This window comes from Aphelocoma coerulescens, chromosome 12, assembly GCF_041296385.1.
Source record: "Aphelocoma coerulescens isolate FSJ_1873_10779 chromosome 12, UR_Acoe_1.0, whole genome shotgun sequence".
In the NCBI taxonomy this organism is placed as follows: Eukaryota; Metazoa; Chordata; class Aves; order Passeriformes; family Corvidae; genus Aphelocoma; species Aphelocoma coerulescens.
Window position 1 is genome coordinate 19,254,351 of NC_091026.1, and position 12,172 is coordinate 19,266,522.

The 12,172-nt window shown below is 43.2% G+C and overlaps 1 protein-coding gene across 1 annotated transcript in view; it reads left to right on the top strand.

Moving 5' to 3' along the window:
- Positions 1-12,172, top strand: part of CNTN6 (contactin 6) — a 99,806-nt gene that overhangs the window by 30,161 nt on the left and 57,473 nt on the right. The gene's annotated exons all lie outside the window — the stretch shown is intronic.

Sequence of the window (12,172 nt, forward strand, 5' to 3'; positions counted from 1 at the left end):
CGCTCTTGGCCAGTGATGATGTACTCACAGCCGTGTGGCTGAGAGTGACAGTGCTGGAGCACTTGGAATAAAATCTGCAGCTCCCAAGAGCTTCCACATGCTCTTTGTCAGAGACAGAAGACACAGTTTTGCTGAAATAATAATTTAGAGGCAATAATTCCTCGTGGACTGAGTTTTTGCCATTCTGAAACACAAAAGTAGCAGTCCATCATTAGCATTTAACCATTTCAGGGAGGAATATATTAAACCAAATCAAATCCATTTAGTGTTTGCTGGATGGTGACAGGCTGAGCTTTAGCAGGGCCCTGTTGGAGGGGCTGGCTGGGAGATGCTCAGCCAGCATGAAAGCCCACTTTTCATCTGATTACTTCATCGTGTTACTCACCTTCGAGTGCACACAAATTACAGAAACATCACAAAGCAATCCAGCAGCCTCAAGATGTCATAACCCTTTTCACTGGCAGTGTATGCTTTGAAACAGAAAATGGAAAAATCAATAGGCTTGGATCAGATAGGCTGAATTTGCAAAGTCTGGACATGCATGAATTTAAGGCTAAATGACACCTACACTTCTGTCTGGGTTGTGTTGTGGTGCTGTGTGTGTCCAGAAATCCCTCTGCAACAATTGTATTTGATTAAAAGGTGTGCTAGCTGTTGTAACTACCACCTGGAGTAAAGCTCTCTGGGTCTTTAAGCTGATTGTTAATTCATCACTGCACACGAGGGCTGGAATACTGATCAGGCTCCCTGGCAGTTGGATTGCAGGAATGAACTCTGGCAGTGCCTTTCTTTTCCAAAAGGAGATATAAACTGCTCAGTTCAGTGCTCAACAGGCACTCAGGGATGACCAGCTGATAACTGAAGAGCAGGAAGGAGGAAGAGCTCAGCTTGCCAGTGCCAGGAAAAGGTCATCATCAAAAATACAAAATATGAAAAGTTTGGCTTGGTTTTCTACATTCCCTTTTCCTCTTTAGGGACACATCAGGTAAAGCCACAGACTTGCCTATATCCACATAGAATCATGGAATGGCCTGGTTGGAAGGGACATTAAAGATCATCCAGTTCCATCCTCTGCCACCTTCCACTGTCCCAGGCTGCTCCAAGCCCTGTCCAGCCTTGGGCACTGCCAGGGATCCAGGGGCAGCCACAGCTTCTCTGGGCACCCTGTGCCAGGGCCCCACCACCCTCACAGCCAAGAATTTCCTCCCAAAATCCCATCTAACACTGCCCTCTGCCAGTTTGGGAGCCATTCCCCCTTGTCTTGTCCCTCCAGGCTCTTTTCCAAAGTCTCTCTCCATCTTTCTCATAGCTCCTTCAGGCATTCGAAGATCACAATTAGGTCACCATGAAGTTTCTCTTCTCCAGGCTGAACAACCCCAAGGCTCTGTCCTCACTCCAGCATGATTCTCTACCCTACACGTGCTGAGTAATGCACTGACCCCACCTCTCTGCTTTAAAAGGGTGGCCTTATATTTAATCCTAGAATGGTTTGGAAGGGACCTTTAAAGCTCATCTCATTCCAACCCCACTTCCACAGGCAGGGACACCTTCCTCTGATGCAGAAACACATCTCAACTGCAGATATGTGGAGAATCAGCCATAAAAATCTCCTTTCCGTGCTCTGGGCAGCCCTCCTGGTGGTCCTGGTAACACCTCCCAGTCTGCATCTTCCTGTGAGCCAGTGAGGAAAAAATGCAACCTGCAGGGGGAACACTCGCTGTGGATCGATCCTGTCTGGAGGATGGAAGTGCTGCTGTCATCTCTTCCATATGTCAGTGAACAGGCTCACAGCTCAAAATTGCCTTTTGGACTTTGAAGCACAGGTACAGAATCCAACATCACTGCAGCAGCAGCAGCCACCCTCCCTGGTGTGGGGAGGTGAGGGCCAGGCTCTGAGCAGAATGAGTTACAGGAAATAAACCCTGTATTTCGTCAAAGTTCTGCTTGGAGTGAAAAGAAAGAGAACTTTCATTTATCACTTCTGTTTGTTATGGACACTGTGCCAATGCTCCAGCTCTCTCTGCAGCAGTTCCCATGGCAGGAGACCACATCAAGGTCTTTGCTTAATGGATGCTCTCCGTGGAGCAGACCCAACAGCCTCAGGCATGTTTTCTTTTTTTCCCCTTTATTTCAAAGTGTTTCCTCGGAAAATCAGGAAAAACCTGGTGAGAACCATTGTTGTAAGGAATATGACATTTCCAGGGACAGCAGCCCCAACTCTCCCTGCTGTCTTCACAGGAGAGGTTCTCCAGCCCTCTGAGCAACTTGGTGGCCTCCTCTGGGCTGATTCCAACAGGGACAGATCTCTAAGGGGTCTCTATCCTGCTCTACCCACCCCAAATGGGGGCACTGGGCATCCTTCAAGGCCACCTTGAGCAGAACACATGCAGAGAACCCTCTAAAGTGATGCAACTTCACCACTCCAAGACCAAAATCTCTGCAAGACCTCATCACACTCAGCTCGTCTTCCTGTATCTCCACTGAGCTTCCCAGTGTTCACTTCTTTGCAGAATTCTGTGCACACAGAACCTCTCCCAGGCTCCAGGAAAAGCAGGAACCACCACTCAGCAGTGAGGAAGCAGGAAGCCTGGAAGGGTTTCACCTGCCTGCTGACAGGACAAGGCAGGGTGATAACAGAGTTTCTATTTTAAGGAGCTGATATCACAAGAATAAGATTATGCAAATCTCCTGACATTCCTGAAGACACAGAGAACAGCCTGGAATCTTAAAACCAGAAGTTAGGGGCGTGTCTCCATAAGGAAGGGCTTTGCTTTCTCCATCACCCCCTATTTTAGTCTTCTCTGCATTCTCAGAGCCCATGCAATGTCCATCAACACCAAGTGCAGCCCCGGCCTCCTCTCTCCTATTAAACACATCCTGTAGCTCATGGGAGCAACATTCCCTGTTTATTTTACGTTGTAACAGACCAGACAGCATCAGAAATTCCACTTTTCTGCCCCTCCAATGGTTTAAACCTCTCTCCCAGAGTACTTAACCGCTGTGTTCAAGGCTCTGCTGTATCAGCACTTGGTTAAGGCTGCTTTATTCCAGGTTAGTTCCTTAGACTTTTATTATAAAAGGAGGTTTTTTTATCTATGAAACAGACATCTACATTGCAGAGAGGCTGTAAGGAGCATTACAGGCAGTGAACCAGGCAGATAAAGTAGTAATAGGGAACACAGAAGTATTTGAAGATTATCTTTTAGTTCTATATTACTTACTCTTCTTTAGTTCCTTTAAGAGTGTTTATCCTAAATCAGCCCATTGCCAGTTGTATTGGAAAAGCAATATATGTGATTGAGATATGGTGGAGAACAAAGCATCCACAAGTCCCAGAGCTGATAGATTCTGATTGATAAAATTTAATACTTGGGAAGGATAAAACTAGTCTACATTTGCAGTCTGGGTGATTTGTTATTTTATCTGTTCCCCTTTCATTACAGACAAGATGATGTCGATTCCAACAAATTATTGAGTGAAATATCCACGATTTTCTCATGAGATTCTTCGTTTTTTCGTGTGACAAAAAAAGTCATGGTGCAGGGTTGCAAGGAAAAAAAAAAATACTAAATTATTTGGAATAAACGATTGGCTTTTTTTAAAAATCAAAACAATGAAATTAATCGATCAGTTATTTTTGCAGCAAAGGTTGATTCTGTGTAAATGTTTTAAGGTGCCAGATAAACTTGTCTATTCTGTAGCTTATACTGAAGAAGGAGATCAGTGTGTAACATTTGGACTTTTCGTGGAGTGAAGGAATGAGGTCACACTCATCGCTTTTCTCAACAGGAAAACCACATCTGGCACAGAGAATGCACTGAGCTGTAAATATCCTTTTCTAAATGCTACAGCAAGAACAACAAATAGTGTAACCTACACCTGAAATCCCACTGGCAAGATTCACATCCAAAAATCCCCTACATCAATCACTCGGGTAAATCTTGAAATTCCCATTGGAAGGAATTCTTTGAGGGCTTTGCAGCTGGAATGAGGGAGATAAAGCAGTGGTGGCTGGGGGTAACTCAGGGTAATTCTACAAGAAGTAATTCTGTGCTGGATCAAGATCTCCAAAGGGCTGGGCAGGAATTTTGGAAGGGCTGAAATAGACACAGACACTGTCAGCAGTGTGTGAGAGCCCCCTCTTCCTTGCCACTTTTCCTCTCTTCCTTGCCATTTTTTATTGTATGTATTATAATCCTTGATTATTATTTTGTTGGTAGAAACATTATAAAGAGAATTAGTTGCCTGAAGTGGGACTGTACCCATCAGAACCCAGGACAGGGATGCAGGAGGAACTTCCTGCAGGACCAGGGCACAGCCACAGGTCCTCAACAACAAGGTCAAGGTCTGAGGGAAGGGAGAAGTTCCTGACCCGTCTCCACTTAGTTAAAAACACTTAAAAACTTAGTTAAAAACTTAGTTAAAAACTTAAAAACTTAGTTAAAAACAGCAATGCTGTGGGAGCAGTGGGAAATATGAAGGAGAAAAGGGTTTGGATAAGAATTAACCCCCTGCCAAAAGGACACTTGCCACAGCAGCCAGGGCCATCTCCCGTGGAAGTCAGGCAAAATCAGTATAGTCATGGCAGGGATAAATCTGGCCCTTGAGGTTCAGCCCAGGAAGAGAAATCTGTCTTTAAGAGCTCTCCAATCTGGAGAAAACTCCTGCAGACGGCGAAGTGACTCTGGTGATGACAGGTGACAAATGAACCGTGCCGTGACAAGTGAGAAAACTGTTCAGGAATATAAAATATTAAACACATATTCCCTCTGTGCCCCTCCCTGGGAGAGGGGCAGCTCCTCAGCTGTGCCTCTGGCCTGCAGATGGGCTTTGGAGCAGGAGCCCTAAGGCTGCATCAACACTTACTGCTCAGAGCAAGTCCTGTGCTCAGCTCAGAAGAGAAATTTAATATTTTATGCTGCTAACTCTGTAAAAGCAAGGCAAAAAATAACAAAAGCCAGATGTAGACCAGCTCTACGGCTTCCCAGCATATGTTTCTGTGCTCTGGGTTTCTTGGTGCATGAACAAAAATCAAGCCAGCTCAGGGTTTTTCCCCCCCCCTCAACTCACCCTGTGTTTAATTTAATTGTGACCTTCCACTTTTTTCCTCTAGAGAAGCTTGGTATTACTTTGTAAAGGGCATTTTCACTCTCTAATTGAATAAGACAATCAGGCTGTGGCAGGAATTATTGTTCCCCACCTTGAAAATTAGTGCCTGGATTGGCCATTCAGATCATTTAAGCTGAATTGAGGACCCGGGGCCTGTGTTCCTCCTAAAGTGTAAATTACAGGTCCTCTCCCTTGGAAGCTCCAAAGTCATTTAGCTAGGTAAGGAAGCACTGATGAAGGTCCTTGGATGATGACCCAGCTTTGGAGAAGGACAGGACCCAGTGGTTGTGGTTTTCCCTCTCTTTTTGACAAGCAACTCCATCAGGGAGTTTTGGAGGACAGGGCAGCTTTCCTTTTACCCACAGCGGGATGCAGTGCTCCCCATGAGAACAAAAGTGAGAATTCCAGTGGATTTTTAACCTGTCCTGGTGAACGGAGGTACTCAGGCACTGCCCAGGCTGCTCCTGGCTGACTCAGCTCCAAATCTTCCAGACCTGAGGTGTTAAAGGCTCACGAGTGCTTCAAATGGAGCAGGAGAACTCAGCAGGTGTTGAGGAGAAAATCCAAGTACTTAAAAAGCAGGAAATGGGGAATACTAAGCGGCTTTCAGACACCTTAATTAGAGATAACACCGCTCTTAATCTCAGAATTGAATTCATAGAAAATCAATTAGAACATTTAAAAAATTGAGATTAGATGCTAACGGGAAAAGATTAATGTATTGACAGCATTATCAAGACAAAGGAACTGTCAGAGGGTTTGTTCAGCAGGTTTAGTGCAGTTTGGAAGGCTGAAAAAGAGAATTTACTTTGCAGTGGAAGTTGTAGGGAAGGAGATTAGCCATTCCTTTGGGAGATATTTGGATATTTGGAGAAAGAAGGATATTTCCATAACACACCCTCTAGTACCCAGGCTGAAAGAGATTGGTGCTCATCTCGTAGAAGGCAATTCAGTACAAAAATACTGAGGAAAAGCAAAAGACAGGGATTGATGTCCAACAGAGGGGCTTCTGGAGTCGTCTGGACAGGCACAGGCTGTAGCTAAAAGGGCTTTAACCCCAAATTTTTTGGGACTTTCTTTATGTGAGAGAAGACAGAACAAACCCAAAACCTAGAAGTACAGGTTCTTCCAGAATTTGAGATAATTTTAAAGATCCAACAGACTCAATTTTTATTATCCGTGGTCATAACAGACCTAAATTCTCTGATTCAGGCATCAAATTCAGACCCAACATGGGGCCCCTGATTCATTACAGGGAAGGGCAAAGGAAGGGAACAAATTGTCAAGTGCTAACACAGGTGCTGGAAATACTCAAGTCATATCCGTGAGCTTCCTTGGAAAACTGCTGAGCTTGTCCTTCATATCCCACTTCCCTGTGAGGAAATCCCTGTTGTGCTGCATCACTGCAGGAGCACCACTCCTGTTGCAATACATCACAGGCAACAAGAGACCCAGAAAAAAAAGGAACAGAAGTGATCTATCACAATTTGACACAGCCACATGGAAATGTGAGGAATTGTATTGATTTGTCCCCAGGAGCGTGGCTAATTTGTAAGGAGCCCTTACTCCTCATGCCTTAACATTCATTGCACATTTCAATAGCAAGTAATTACAGCCATTATATTTGGGATTATAAAATGACAAAACATTTATGAGGGGGGAAAAAAAAATCAAAAGTTCAAGAAAGCATGAAATCACATTAATTCAGATGAACTGTTGTAATTATGCAAGGTGATAAATTGGAGTTTCTCTAACTGTCTGTAACAATTTCATCTATGAAAACACCCAAGTTTCCTTGGTTTCCTTGGAGAAGTTCTATGCTCCTTCTTAAGATGGACTGGTTTGGAATGGACTGGTTTGGATGGTCTGTCCCTGAGCAGGTTTGGGAATTTGAAACACGTGATTGGGAGGTTGAAATGAACGAGTTGCTGCTTGTGATTAGGTTTTTGCTCCCATCAGACATATTTAAGAAGCAGTTCCCCAATCCCAGGAAAACTGACCTTGTGTTCACTCTGTTGTGTAGTTAAATCTGTGACTCTGGCACCTGTAGGGCAGTTTTATATTAAAAAAAAAAACAAACAAAAAACCCAGATGTGTGGGTAATAGTGGTGGTGGGGAAATTAGAATAAATATATTAATGAACAGCAATTGGATGTTGCTTGGAGCAACCTGGCCTAGTGCAAAGTGTCCCTGCCCATGGCAGGGGGTGGAACAGGATGGACTTTAAGGCCCCCTCCAACCCAAACCACTCTGGGGTTTATGATTATCTCTATTATTATGAACTTTAAAACATTAAGGAAAAAGTAATGCATGGCTGAAGCTATTAATTAACCTGTTAATTAACACAAGTGCTTCAGCAGGAAAGATTTCTGTCCATCACTGCCATTCTGCTTCTGTCTCCAGAGGCCATTTTTTCAGGCAAACACCTCACCCCCCCCGAGTTTGCTTCTCTCACTGGCAGGTTTGTGCTCAGCAAAGTGACACCGATGGTCACCTTCATCCAACGCTGACATTCTTCTCAGCCTCTGTTCTTATTCTGTTGCAAATCTACCTGGAAGACTTTCAGGCCATAAATCGGGATAAAGGCAGGTTGAACGGGGCTTGGAGCAACCTGGGATAGTGGAAGGTATCCCTGTCCATGGCAGGGATGGAATGGGATGAGCTTTAAGGTCCTTCCAACCCAAACCACCCTGTAATTCCATGATAACATCCTTGATGCCAGTGGGTAAAACTGGGTTACACCAGCTGAAAGAAGCTCTGCCCCATTCCTTCTCCCCATTCCTCCCTCCATTCCTGGCGAGGAGCTGACAGCCTCTTGTAGATACAAAAATGCTGCTAGCGAGGATTTTCTTGTTATTTTCTAAGTCCGTGAGAGACTTTTCTCTCTCACAGAAGAGGTAGCAGGGAATGTAAACAACCCAGACACCTGCAACCTTGAAAAGTCTTGTTTATGGTATAGTAGAAAAATATTTTGACAATGGATGTTTTAGGATTTTAGCCAATCACCCCCAAGGGGTGGCTGGCCCTTTGTCCAATTAGGCTATGAAGAAAAAAGTCTATAAAAGAGTTTGTAAAATAATTAAATAAATCAATCTTGCTGCACAACTCCTGCCTGCTGGATCTTCTCCTCCTCCTCCTCCCTGTGGCTGCGGGACACGGTGCTATACCGTAGGAACCAGGCCTGCGGTAATAGCCTCTTCCACCTCAAGAATTCCTGCTCCCATCAGAGAAAGCCGTGCCATTCCCTAGCTCCATCCCACAAAATGCCGTATGTTTGGGGTGCTGTGAGCACAGCCCCTCCTCGCTTAGCTCTGCAGCATTCACAGCCAGAGACGAGGCCGTGCCACCCACAGCTGAGTCCATACCTTCCCACTCCTCCTGGGAAGCATGGCTTGTGCATCTGAGCATTTTGCTTGGCCTCCACGACCTCATTATCACATCCAACTGATTAATTGTGCTCTACCAAGAGCAGTCTGCCAATATGCATGGATCACAGGGAAAAAATAGTGTTTTTTTGTTAAATCTCACAGCTGAGAGAGCAATGGAGTATGAGAGAACTCGTTGTTCTTCAAGTGAGATAAATACAGACAAAGAATGAAAGGAATTATGTAGGAACTAGGTGATAATTTATTTATAGATCTCTGCAGAAACACTGAAGTTAGCAAATATACCATCTGTTAAATAGTCATCTTATTCCTAAGTGCATATTAGCAATCTAAATGTGTGCCAAACACCTGATCTTAGCCTTTTCATTTGATACTCCTTTTGACAAGCAACATTCTGCTTTATTAGGTTATGTCATGTTATGTTATAGAGCTGTGCTAGGGAACAGGAGCTGGGAGAACACAGTGGTTGTGCTCTCTTGGTGTAAATGCACACCCAGGGCGAAGGGAAGTGGTTTTGACAGCAGTCAGAATTTCAGAATAACAAGAGCAAAGTAGAAAATCTGCATTTATATCCTCAGGTAATTAATTTTTTTTCTATATATGCACATAACACATTCCAAATTGCAACAAATCATTGAAAATACAACCCCATAGGTGGGAAAATGAGTGGAGAAATCTTTGTGGCAAAGACAAACATGACTTCTGAGGGTCCACCTTGTCCCCCTCTCACCCACCTGGACTGCAAAGCAAAAGTAGATTATTTATAGTTCATTATTGAATCCATTTGAATGAGTTGTCACAATATTCCATGGGAGACGGTGCCTGCCTGGAGGAAGAGTCCAATAAAGATGGAAACAGAAGCAACACTGACTCCATTAATGAATTCTCTTTATCTATTTTGCCTTGGTTTGCTTTTGCAGAGGTTTGGGGGTTTTTTGTTCTTCAATGATTCTTTTTTACAGAGACAGACACTGAATAAATTCCCTTTGTACAATTATCTATCAAAATCAATCAAAGCAAAAGATCATTTCTGGTTTGGCCTGTGAAATTTTGGGGAGGTGAGGGTTTCTAAAAGATGCAGAGTGATGAAGACCTTGGAGTTAAGCAGTGGAATGGATTCTCTAAAGAAAATGTCTTTTTCTAAAGGTCTTTAAACGTGGGTTAAATAAGGGCATTGCATACTTGTCCCTGCCATGGGTGAGATGAAGAGATTAAATGATGATTTATGTGCCTCCACAGCTGCTTTTTTATACCTATGATTAATAAGCATAAAGGGATGGAAATCTTTTCTCCTGCACTGGAAAATCCGAGTTGCTTTGTAAAACAAAACTACAAACGTGCCATGAAAGAACCCAAACTCCTGCCTACGGGTTTTGATCCTCAAGGTTGAAAAGTGGAGATTGAAAAGGCACAGCCAACTTTTTCCCCACATGGATTCAGCTGAAAGGCAGCAGGTTTAGATGGGATATTGGGAAGAAATTCTTCCCTCTGAGGGGAACAGGTTGCCCAGAGAAGCTGGGGCTGCCCCTGGATCCCTGGAAGTGTCCAAGGCCACGTTGGATGGGGCTTGGAGCAGCCTGGGATAGTGGAAGGTGTCTCAGGGTGGAGCTGGATGAGCTTCAAGGTCCCTCCCAACCCAAACCATTCCATGATCCCATTATAAGACCAAAGGTGGTCCCTTATTCCTATAAAACAGTGAATCCCCAAGAGATCTCATCCTCAGGCTTTTAATTATTCAAGTCAGGGACACTTGTCACGGTTTTAATGGAGAGACACAGACAGGTGACACAGCACCTAAAATGAGAGTAAAAATGATAACATGACATATTGTGCCATTAAACTAAAAATTGCTACCAGCAGCTCATTACTTTCCAAAATCTATTCCCATTTCAGAGTGAGGTATTACACAGCTAATTCTCAATTGTCAGGAAATCCTTTTCCTCCTGCTGCTCTGAGCTTCCTTTATTTTTCCTCCCCCCCTCCTTTCTCGGGTGTCTCACAAGAAGTGAAATTTTGTTCTCAGCAAAAAAAACCCAGGGCTGATTTACCACAGTGAAAATATTGGGAAGCATTACTTAGGCTGCACAGATTTTCCATACTGCCCAAGAGTTTTTTGAGGGTTTAACTCTATTTTTAAGTAGAAATTGCAGTTTGGTTCCTATTAGCAGCTGAGGGAAAGAGATAGGAAGGGGAACTGTGACCATTTTGTTGTCAGTGCTTGAATCTTAAAAAAAATCTGAATTTTTGCAACTATCTAGTATTTTTTTTTTAATTTAATACAATAAATAAGAGAATTTGAAGGCTTTTTTTTCCCCTTCTCCCAGAGCACAAAGCCTCAGACCAGGCACCCCAAGCAAATCTTGAAGGTTGTTCAAGGGACCACTTTTCCACAGAAATATTTGGTGCTGGCCTTTTTCTTCTCAGAGAACAATTCCCAGGAAAGAAAGAAAATGTGGTACATTTCCTCAGATGGAATTTTCAAAATGACTAAATAAATCCACACAATTTCAGAGACTGGCCTAAGCCTAAGCACGAAACCAAACTCTAATTAATCATATTACACCCATCTACTATTTTCTCTTTTGTTTAGAATTACAGGATGGAAAACAACTAAATAAATGAATTTTTTCTCTATTTTTCTTGGCCTTCCTTGTGTTTTTTTTTTTTTCCTCCTTGAACTACCCATAATCCAAGGCAGAGCTGTAGCCAGCAGGCAATTAAAAGAACATCAGCGTTTAAAGCCCTTTCCCAGTGTATTGACAGGCCCCATCTATTGTGCTATGACAGCACCAGGAGGTGCTACAGGTGCTTAATTCAATCCAGCCCCTTCTGAGCAGACAATGTCTTCATAGGAGACCAATACCCAGGAGAGAAGAGGAGGAAAAGAAAAATTAACTGTGTAAAGTTCAGCTAAGGGGGAGAAAATTGATATATTGACATAAATAGCTGAGTCTGTACAGGTAGTAATCGTTATTGCTCTGACCAGCAAGGGCTGCTTCTCTCTATTGAACTCTGGCTCAGGTTGGTGTTCAGCTGATGAAAAATGGAACAATTGTTTGAAACAAGAATCTGCAGCAAGGTAAATAAAATGGGCTTAGGGCAGGCAGTTTGCAGCTCTGTGGTATAAAGGGAAGCTGATATTTATTGTATTAAAGCGTATTTTGAATGTGTTTCCAGCAATCATTTCCCAAATGGCTCTGGCAAAATGGGAAGGCTTCTCATTAGGATGAGAACTGGATCAAAAAGTGAATAATGTGTCTTTTTTTGGTTTTTTTTTTTTAAAGCACGACTTTTGTGTCATGTTTTGTAACTGAATTACAGCAAATCAGGCTGATAATTCTTCAACATCTCAGTGAAATGTGAGGAAGCAGCAGCTTGAGTGTGGTGTTAGGCTGGGTAAAAAATAGACATGAAAAGCCATAAAAATCACCTGTGGGAGACAGGCATGGACATATTCATACAGGAGATTTCCCACTGAAAGTCCCCTTTTTCTCCCCTTTAAAACCAGTGCTAAAGCTCAAGGCAATTAAAACATATCCAAGTATTTCAGCCAGTTTGGGACAGAACAGAATCTTTAAGAAAACAACACATTTTTATCATCATTTAAACCTGCACTCCGTGGGAGTGCTGCTGATCTTTAATTATCTCTTTTATATCTAGACCACAGCTGTTCTTTA